General features: G+C 52.9%; 2 non-coding genes across 2 annotated transcripts; one reads left to right on the top strand and one right to left on the bottom strand.

Moving 5' to 3' along the window:
• Positions 1–5574: 5574 nt before the first annotated feature.
• TRNAC-GCA lies at positions 5575–5646 on the bottom strand. Its single transcript has one exon. It is a non-coding gene; the product is annotated as a tRNA-Cys (tRNA).
• A 1581-nt stretch (positions 5647–7227) lies between these two features.
• Positions 7228–7311, top strand: TRNAS-AGA. The gene has a single exon. It is a non-coding gene; the product is annotated as a tRNA-Ser (tRNA).
• Positions 7312–10533: the final 3222 nt, after the last annotated feature.

The raw sequence follows: 10533 nt of genomic DNA, 5'->3' as shown, positions 1-10533 counted from the left end.
CAGGGGCTGAATGAGCTCCCCCCTCACATCTAGTGAGGAGCTGGGGGAAGACTTCAGGAACAGGCCATGTTTGCATAGACACCCCTACTCTGCCTAGCTATGCAGCATGATGGGGCCGCTTCCCCAAAATGACCAGTTTGGGAGGGTGGTGGGTTGCAAATCACTTTAGGAGTGAGTGGAATGAAATGTTATTCTCCTTCCTGTACGAGTGAAGGGCAGCGGAACGTACCTAGTCCGTCCTGACGGAGGGGTGGGTGGGTGAGGAATCGCTTTCATTGGACTGCAGAGAAGTGATTGAGGACGTCACCCTAACCCAGTGGTCCCCAAACATTTCACACTGCGCCCTCGTATCCATGGCTGTGGCCCCTCGGAAGCCGCAGTCAAGAACCGGGGCTGGGAGTGGGGCCGTTGCTTGCTGGGGAGAGGGGTGCGGACAGGGGTCAGGGGGTCGAGGCCGGGCTGGGAGCCGGGGCCCAGGCTGAGGGTGGGGTTGGGGAAGAGCTGGGACAGAGTGGGGCTGAGTGGGGCTCCCTCCCTGCCCTCCATGGGGGCTGGCTCAGGCCCTGAGGTGCCCCCATCAATCTTCCTCTGTGTCCCCCTAGGAGTCACGCCCCACATTTTGGGGACCACTGACCCCTACTCGCTAAGCAGGGGCTGGTGATGCCCAAGTCCAGGGAAAGGGAGAACAAGTGCGGGGGCCCCAGCACCGGAACCATCCCCCCCCCACTTCTGAGTGTGGCTCCGCCCCCTTCCACACCTTCCACCCACGGCCCCACCCACTGTCACCTCTGTTCCACCCCTTCCCCCACTGGCCCCACCCGGTCACTCCTTTACCCAGCCCCGCTGCGGCCCCGAGACCAGAGAAGCTCTGTGCCCCTGCTGCAGCCCCCGGGCCGTAGCAGGGAGTGGGAGCTCCTCCAGCCCTGGGGCTGACATGGGGGAGACTTTCCCAGCGGGTCCCAATTTGGCCAGGGCCCCTAGTCATGGGCCCCACTGTCCCCTTGGCAACGCAAGGTTTGGGGAGGCTGAGCCCCCCCCCCCGAGCCTCCATTACGAGCCGCCCAGGCTACCTCTGCTCAGTGGGTGGCCAGTCTCCCTGTGTCTCTGCTGTTTGTGCTGGGGAGCCCGGCCGGCCTTAGGGGTGGGGCCCCCGGCAGCCGCCCAGGGCTCCAGGGGGTCAAAGGGCACCGTGTGGCCGTGCAAAGGTGCTCACTGCTCTCCCCTGCCCCAATGCTCCTCCATGGCCCCACAGAGGCTGGGGGGAGCGAGGAGCAGCACTATGTGCTCCATGCGTCCTGGTCACTTTCCCCACCTGGGCTGGGCTGTGAGGGGAGCATCAGAAGCTGCTGCTCTCTGCCCTCCCCTGACGCAGCCCGGCTGAGGAACGTGACCTGGATGCAGGGAGCTCGGATGATGTCCCTTCTCGCCCCCCTGCCCCTGCTAGGCAAGGCTGCTGTGTGGTGTCTCCATGGCTGCACTTTCAGTGATGCAGGTTTCTCGATCCCATTGTTCCCTGGGCATCCTACTAGATTGCCAGCTGCTTTTCAACTGCAGTGTGGAGACTGTGTGTGTGTGGGGAGAGACAGTGTGTGTGTTGTGGAAGAGTGAGTGTGTTGAGCTAGGTAGGAGCGGATCATTATTATCCCTACTCGAAAGAGAGAGAAGCTCAGGCTGAGAAAGGAGAATTGACTTCTCTTAAGTCACACAGGCAGTCAGTGGCAGAGTTGGGAATAGAACCCAAGAGCCCTGATTTTCTAACTAACCATCGGATCTTGAATTTCAGACATTGAATGACCTGAATAAAGTGCTCTCAGATGAGCTCCAGACCAACAACAGTGGACACGAATTATTCAGCAAGTATTTGAGGAGAACTGCAACATTTGAGAGAATCATGAACTGCTCAGAGACCATTAATGCAGAGAAGCAGCAAAATCCATCAAACATAGAACTGGTTCTGACTTATTTCCTTGGTCTTAAAAGAGACCAACAAGGATCTGAGTCTCCTCCCTGTCAATAACCCCCTGCTCAGCCAATCAGGATAGAGACTGAGGCTGAGGGTTCTCACCAGAGAGCCCAAAGGATGGCCCAGGTCACTGCTGGGGATCGCTGCCCGAGCACTATTTCAGCCCCACATTTTTGAGTGGAGCTCCCACAATGGGAGCTGCAGAGCACTCCCCCGCAACACACACACACACACTCACGCACACCCCTCCTGGTGTTGGGAGGGGAACAGGAGAAAGGACAAAAGAAGCAAGAGACGAAGAGAAAGGAGGGACGAAGGAAAAGGTGAAACAAAAAGGACAAACCCCAATGTCCCCAGTGATTCTAAGGGACAAAATCCCAGGTGTGGAATAAAATTCTGCCTCCTTAAGCTCGTGTTTTCCATGCCTAGAATTCAACTGTCACCAGATGGATCAGACTGAACAGGTTTCAAACCTCCAGGAGGCTCTTACCTTCTAAACAGGGACGGCTGTTTTCTAGTAAAATCACTGAAAGGGAAGGAGAAAACTCGGAAGAGGTTCCTCCTGGTGCTCACGTCCGTGAACCCGAATACACTCTCAGTCCTCAGAGAGAGACCTGGAGAAGGAGACTTGTTGGAGCAAAGCCACAGGGGTCTCTGAGGTTTCCCTGGCCCCTCGCCCCTGTCCTGCCTGGCTGATGTCAGCATCTCTCTGTGAGGTCACCACCTCCCCACCGCCTTGGACCAATAGGCTGAGGTCCTGCAAAAGGCCTTTGTGATGTCACTGCCTCACCCCTCCCTTGCTGGGCTAATGTCCTGCCCCTGGCCAGGCACTTTGCAGGTTTGAGCTACTCCCTGGGGATCACCCCACTCAAGGAGCGTTCGTTCTAGGCAGCAAGCCGGCTAGACAGGGAAACAGCAGACGCTGCTCCCAATGCTACACTCAGTTTTTCAGAAATTATGGCCAGAAGAGACCATTAGAAAATCTAATCATAGAATCATAGAATATCAGGGTTGGAAGGGACTTCAGGAGGTCATCTACTCCAACCTACTGCTCAAAGCAGGAACAATCCCCAACTAAATCATCCCAGCCAGGGCTTTGTCAAGCCTGATCTTAAAAACCTCTAAGGAAGGAGATTCCACCACCTCCCTAGGCAGGGGTGGCTCTAGGCACCAGCAAAACAAGCTGGTGCCTAGGGCGGCAAAATGTAGGGGGCGTCCCCTGCGGTCGGGGGTGGGGGCAGCAGGCTGGGCCGGTGAACCTGCCGCAGTCATGCCTGCGGGAGGTGCATCGGAGCCCCGGGATGACTGGACCTGCCGCAGGCATGACTGCGGAGGGGGCGCTCGTCCTGCAGCTCGGCTGGATCTCCCGCAGGCATGACTGCGGCAGCTCAAGCGGAGCCGCCGGACCCGCGAACCGTCCGCAGCTGCGGGAGGTCCAGCCGAGCCGCGCGGGACCAGCGGTCCCTCTGCAGTCATGCCCACGGGAGGTCCGCTGCTCCCGCGGCTCCGGGGCACCTCCCGCACATGACTGCTTGGGGCGGCCAAAAACGTAGAGCCGCACCTGTCCCTAGGTAACCCATTGCAGTGCTTCACCACTCTCTGAATGAAAAAGTTTTTCCTAATATCCAACCTAAACCTCCCCCTCTGCAACTTGAGACCATTGCTCCTTGTTCTGTCATCTTCTACCACTGAGAACAGTCTAGATCCATCCTCTTTGGAACCCCCTGTCAGGTAGTTGAAAGCAGCTATCAAATCCCCCCTCAGTCTTCTCTTCTGCAGACTAAACAAGCCCAGTTCCCTCAGCCTCTCCTCATAAGTCATGTGCTTCAACCCCGTAATCATTTTTTGTTGCTCTCTGCTGGACTCTTTCCACTTTTTCCACATCCTTCTTGTAGTGTGGGGCCCAAAACTGGACACAGTACTCCAGATGAGGCTTCACCAATGTCTAATAGAGGGGAATGATCACATCCTCGATCTGCCGACAATGCCCCTAATTATACAGCCCAAAATGCCGTTAGCCTTCTTGGCAACAAGGGCACACTGTTGACTCATATTCAGCTTCTCAACCACTGTAACCTCTTGGTCCTTTTCTGCAGAACTGCTTCCTAGCCATTCGGTCCCTAGTCTGTAGCAGTGAATGGGATTCTTCCGTCCTAAGTGCAGGACTCTGCATTTGTCCTTGTTGAACCTCATCAGGTTTCTTTTGGCCCAGTCCTCTAATTTGTCTAGTTCCTCTGTATCCTATCCCTACCCTCCAGTGTATCTATCACTCCTCCCAATTTAGTGTCATCTGCAAACTTGCTGAGGGTGCAGTCCACGCCATCCTCCTAATCATTAATGAAGATATTGAACAAAACCAGCCCCAGGACCGACCCTTGGGGCACTCCACTTGAAATTGGCTGCCAACTAGACATGGAGCCGTTGATCACTACCCATTGAGCCCGACGATCTAGCCATGTTTCTATCCACCTTATAGTCCATTCATCCAGCCCATACTTCTTTAACTTGCTGGCAAGAATACTGTGGGAGACTGTATCAAAAGCTTTACTAAAGTCAAGGGATAACACATCCACTGCTTTCCCCTCATCCACAGCCCCAGTTATCTCCTCATAGAAGGCAATTAGGTTAGTCAGGCATGACTTGCCCTTGGTGAATCCATGCTGACTGTTCCTGATCACTTTCCCCTCCTTTAAGTGGTTCAGAATTGATTCCTTGAGGACCTGTTCCATGATTTTTCCAGGGACTGAGGTGAGGCTGACTGACCTGTAGTTCCCTGGATCCTCCTTCTTCCCTTTTTTAAAGATGGGCACTACATTAGCCTTTTTCCAGTCATCCAGGACCTCCCCCGATCGCCATGAGTTTTCAAAGATAATGGCCAATGGCTCTGCAATCACATCCGCCAACTCCTTTAGCACCCTTGGATGCAGCGCATCCGGCCCCATGGACTTGTGCTCGTCCAGTTTTTCTAAACAGTCCTGAACCACTTCTTTCTCCCCAGAGGGCTGGTCACCTTCTCCCCATACTGTGCTGCCCAGTGCAGCAGTCTGGGAGCTGACCTTGTTTATGAAGACAGAGGCAAAAAAAAGCATTGAGTACATTAGCTTTTTCCACATCCTCTGTCCACTAAGTTACCTCCCTCATTCCTTGACTTTCTTCATGTTGCTAACATACCTGAAGAAACCCTTCTTGTTACTCTTAACATCTCTTGCTAGATGGAACTCCAAGTGTGATTTGGCCTTCCTGATTTCACTCCTTCATGCCTGAGCAATATTTTTATACTCCTCCCTGGTCATTTGTCCAGTCTTCCACTTCTTGTAAGCTTCTTTTTTGTGTTTAAGATCAGCAAGGATTTCACTGTTAAGCCAAGCTTGTCACCTGCCATATTTACTATTCTTTCTACACATGGGGATTTTTTTTCCTGCAACCTCAATACGGATTCTTTAATCCTTTAGAGGATTGGAACTGATTTCAGTGAAGGCACGTTTGCTAGGTTTTTATGCATTTTCACAGGAAAACATTGAGTGTTTCCATTCATTTTAGGGATCCCTATTCAGTGGAACTCCTGAACATAATGGAAATGCCATTATTTTCATTGAAGGAAGAGGTTTGTAAGGGGGCACTTGGATTTGAACCAAGGACCATTTGAACTGCAGTCAAACACTCGACCACTGAGCTATACCCCCATGATTACTGTGTAGGTAAGTCAGAGATCTTAAAGATTTTGAAGGACAGACCCTGCCTCAGGGATCTCCTGTTCTGTTCCCAGACCACAGTGCTTTTAAAAATGGGGTTTGATTAAACTTATAGATCCATGTAAACACCACAGCTTGCACACCCACCCACATAGCTTCCCCCAGTGACATAGCTACCACCTCTCGGGGAGATGGATTAACTACACGGACGGGACAGCTCTCTCCCCTCCGCTTAGAGCATCTTCATTATTTATGAATAGGTGGGAAATAACCTCCTGAATGGACAGTAACCAATTTATCAAATATTGCTGGGTCTGCATTCAATATGGGTACCTGATCGTATTGGCTGGATTAGTAGGAGCATTGCTGGCAGATCGAGGGAAGTGATTATTCCCTTCTATTTGGCACTGGTGAGGCCACATCTGGAGCATCACGTCCAGCTTTCACCCCCCCCCCCCACTACAGAAACAAATTGGAAAGAGTCTAGGGGAGGGCAACAAAAATGATTGGGAGGCAGGGGACTTACGAGGAGAGGCTGAGGGCAGGGCTGCCCGGAGGGGGAGCAGGTGGGGCAATTTGCCCCAGGCCCTGCAGGGCCCCCATGTGAATACAGGATTCTAGAGTATTGCAACTTTTTTTTATGGAAGGGGCCCCCAAAATTGTTTCCCCCCAGGCCCCCTGAATCCTCTGGGCGGCCCTGCCCACTCCACCCCCTTCCCTCGTTCTCCTCCCTCCGAGGCCCCACCTGTGCTCCGCCCTCACTCCCATTGGCCACTTCCCACCCCCGCTCTTCCACTGTGGCTGAGACCTGCTGGTCCACCTTTCGCTCGCTCCTCTCCTCCCTGAAGGCCTCCTGGTGCCTCTCCACCCCCTACCCCACGGCCTGCCTGCTGCCCCCACCTCTCTGCCCCTCCCCTAAGACCCGCCCCGCCCACCGCCCCCACCTCACTGCCCCTCCCCAGAGACCCGCCCCGCCCACCGCCCCACCTCTCTGCCCTCCCGAGACCCACCCAGCCCACCACTTGCACCTCTCTGCCTCTCCCCAGACCCACCCTGCCCAGCGCTCACACCTCTCTACCCCTCCCTGACCTTCCCTGTCCACCACCCCCACCTCTTTGCCCCACCCCGGAGACCCGCCCGGTCCACCTCTTTCCTCGGTCGTGTGTTGTTATTCCTTGAAACATCAAGGATGGAATTAAAAGCTGAGTTTACTCCAGGGTGAGGAAAGAAAGGAGCCACCAACCCCCTGACAAATCTCAGTGCCCCAGAGAAAACCTGCCCCCTGCTATTGCAATCACTGATGTGTGGGGGATATGGCAGGAAAGGGACTGTCTGAGTGATCAAGGCAGGGAATGAACAAGAATCTACAGCAACGTCATTGACCACAAACACACTCTCCTCATGCTCCAGCCAGAAGGGAAATGAGCAGGAATTCTTGCAGTTCAGCCATGGACACACTTACACAATGGCACAGCAGTGTATGTGTTGTGGAAGCTGGTCTGAGGAAACAACTGGAATTGATCACTCAGTGAGAACAGAACTAGAGTGCAGTGAGAGACACATCTCAACCAAGTAGTTGTGGCCGAGTGGTTAAGGCGCTGGACTAGAAATCCATTGGGGGTCTCCCTGCGCAGGTTTGGAATCCTGCCAACTACAGAGGAAGCTGTGGTTCTTCAGTTTCAAAGGAGCTGGGTCTTGTCTCACTCTCAAGCTGTGTCTACACTATTGGGTAATGTGGCTTTAAAGTGTTTTAATTAAACAGCTGTTGCATGTCCACACTATGCCCCTTGTGTCACCAGAGCACATCCACGCTAGACTCTTGAATGGCCCCAGAGAGCAGTGCACTGTGGGTAACTATCCCACTGTGCAACTGGCTGCAGGGTGTTTTGGGAAGGGTTTGCAATGCCTCATGGGCTGGTACAGCATCACATGATGCAGGTTTCTCTATCCCACCGTTCCATGGGCATCTTACTAGATTGCCAGCTGCTTTTCAACTGCAGTGTGCGTGGCGGGATAGAGACTGTGTGTGTGGGGAGAGGGAGTGTGTCGCACACTGTCTCTATGTTCAGACAGCTGCTGCAAGCAACCAGTCCTGAGGCAGGGGGTGGGGGCAGCCCCAACATCAGCCCCCGCTTCCCTCACTGGCTCAGCTCAGCACAGCAGCCTCTGTCACACGCACACACACACTGCTGCTGCTGAGCTCTGTGTCAGGGGTGCTGGAACAGGGGGTTTAGAGGGCCGTGGTCCCACCACTCTTTACCGGCTGTTAGGACAAATGATGGAGGGGGGAAAGGGGGAGTCTTGGGGGGGGAGAGGAATTCTGTGGGTGTGGCCTCGGGGGGAGAGGTGGTGTGAGTGTGGGTCCTTAGGGAAGGGTTTTCATGGGAGTGCCAAAGTTCAGACAATAGTGACCCCCCCACTGTAAGGAAGCTCCCGCCGCCCCTGCTCTGTGTTCAGAAGGCGAGAGAGCAGCGTTCCAGGGCAGTGATTTGCTCCCGGGGCTCCGCCAGGGCGCTTGGGAGGCTGCAGGAGCCCTGGGCCCTTTAAATCACCAGCCTGGGGAAGCCGGGACGGGCTGGCACAGCATACCCGCTCTTGTCAGTACCCCATACCGGAATGTACCAGCTTACGTTCACCTCTGGGAGGTCCTCACGTGGATCAATAACTGGTTAAAAGCCAGGAGACAAAGGGTAGGAATAAATGGACAGTTTTCAGGATGCAAACAGGTAACTAGTGGTGTCTGTACTGGGACTAGTCAACATCTTCATAAACGACCTGCTGAACAGCTAGGAGACAAAATTTTCTGATGATCCAAAACTACAGAGGATAGTTAAGTCCAAAGCAGACTGTGAGGAGCTAAAAAGAGATTTCACAAAACTAGGTGAAAGGGCAACAAAATGGCAGATGAAATTCAATGTTGATTAATGCAAAGTGATGCACATTGGCAAACATAATCCCAACTCTACATAGAAAACGATGGGATGTAAAATAGCTGTTCCAACTCAAGTGAGAGATCTTGGAGTCACTGTGGATAGTTCTCTGCAAACATCCACTCAATGGGCAGTGGCAGGCAAAAAGCGAACAAAATGTTGGGAATCATTAAGAAAGGGATAGAGAATAAGAGAGAAAATCTTATTGCCACTGTATAAATCCATGGTACGCCCATATCTTGAATACTGCATGCAGATATGGTCGCCCCATCTTAAAAAAGATGTATTGGAATTGGAAAAGGTTCAGAAACGGGTATGGAGTGTCTGCCATACGAGGAGAGAATAATAAGACTGGGACTTTTCAGCTTGGAGAAAAGCTGACTAAGGGGAAATATGCTAGCGGTCTATAAATCATGACTGGTGTGGGGAAAGTAAATAAGGAGTGTTACTTATTCCTTCTCATAACACAAGAACCAGGGGTCACCAAATGAAATTAATAGGCAGCAGGTTTAAAACAAACAAAAGGAAGTATTTTTTCACACAACGCACAGTCAACCTGCGGAACTCCTTGCCAGAGGAGGTTGTGAAGGCCAAGACTATAACAGGGTTCAAAAAAAGAGCTAAATAAATTCATGGAGGACATGCTCTGAGCCAGGATGGGCAGGGATGGTGTCCCTAGTCTCTGTTTGCCAGGAGCTGGGAATAGGTGACAGGGGATGGGTCACTTGGTGATTCCCTGTTCTGTTCATTCCCTCTGGGGCACCTGGCTTTGGCCGCTTTGGGAAGACAGGATACTGGGCTAGATGGACCCAGTCTGGCCGTTCGTATGTCCTTATGTCCTTATGCTCCTTTCATAAGATGCCTGGGATTCTGCCTCACAATGTGTCCCTGAGGTCTCAGCCAAAATGCCCAGACAGGCAAACACTCTGGGCTCCTGAACCTCTGCCCCCACCTAGTGCCCTATGGCTCATCCCTGACCCTTGCTGCTGCTCCTTGCTATAGACTGTGAGAGGAGCGGAGGCAGCGCAGGAGCCTTCTGGGGACGCAGATCTGAGGCTTTGGGAGAGACACATTGTCTGAGACATCAGAGCGCTGTAAACCCTGCAGCCACCACCTCAATCCAGGGCCTGTTCCAGCCCTGAGTCTGGGCTGCCACGATCCCTCCCGCAGAGCAGGGCGCCCACAGATTACAGCCTGGAAATAGGCGTGTGAGACTAACTCCTGCTTTCCCTGACGGGGCCTCCCCTAGACCAAGTGGCATCCCAGGCAAGACGTGTCTTCGGTGCCCCCCCCCCACATATGTTAAAATTTTGAATATCTTATTTTTCATTGCATTTGTAGCTCAGCTCATGATTTTGACGCACAATTTCGACGCATGATTTTCTCTGTCATATAAGATGATAAATTTGCAGGCTAGGTTATGTAAACCTGTATTTATTCATGCCATATATAAGCAAATAAAACAAATACATTTCCTCTGAGCATATAGAAACTTTTTAATTTTGACAGTAACTGAAATGTACTAACATCTAGCAATGGAGCACTCACCAGCACAGGGTGGGCCAGTATTAAATAGTGTTACAGTCGGAGACAGACAGCATTAGGATGTTAACCCCAGGCCCTTTGTTCAAAGGTCGCTTCTCTCGCCTTTCCCCCATGAACTGAAGCGCAGCATTACAGAGATCCAAAGATTGGCCAATGGCATTTCCAAGTGCTAAAATAGCAAGTGATGTCGGTCTCTCATTGGCCATCAGCAATTGAAGATGTGGTTTAATGAGCCGGAGCTTCAAGGTGAGGGTGGCTCTGTCCACTGCCTTCCGTTGCGCTGCTGGGCCCCAAGTCCCTGGTGGCCAATATGTGACGTTGGGAGCAGGGGCGGCTCTACCTTTTTGGCTGCCCCAAGCAGTCATGCGCGGGAGGTGCCCCGGAGCCGCGGGAGCAGCAGACC

Source organism: Mauremys reevesii, linkage group 14 (genome assembly GCF_016161935.1).
Source record: "Mauremys reevesii isolate NIE-2019 linkage group 14, ASM1616193v1, whole genome shotgun sequence".
In the NCBI taxonomy this organism is placed as follows: Eukaryota; Metazoa; Chordata; order Testudines; family Geoemydidae; genus Mauremys; species Mauremys reevesii.
Note: the sequence above shows the minus strand (reverse complement) of the source record. Positions and strands in the feature narration are given on the sequence as shown.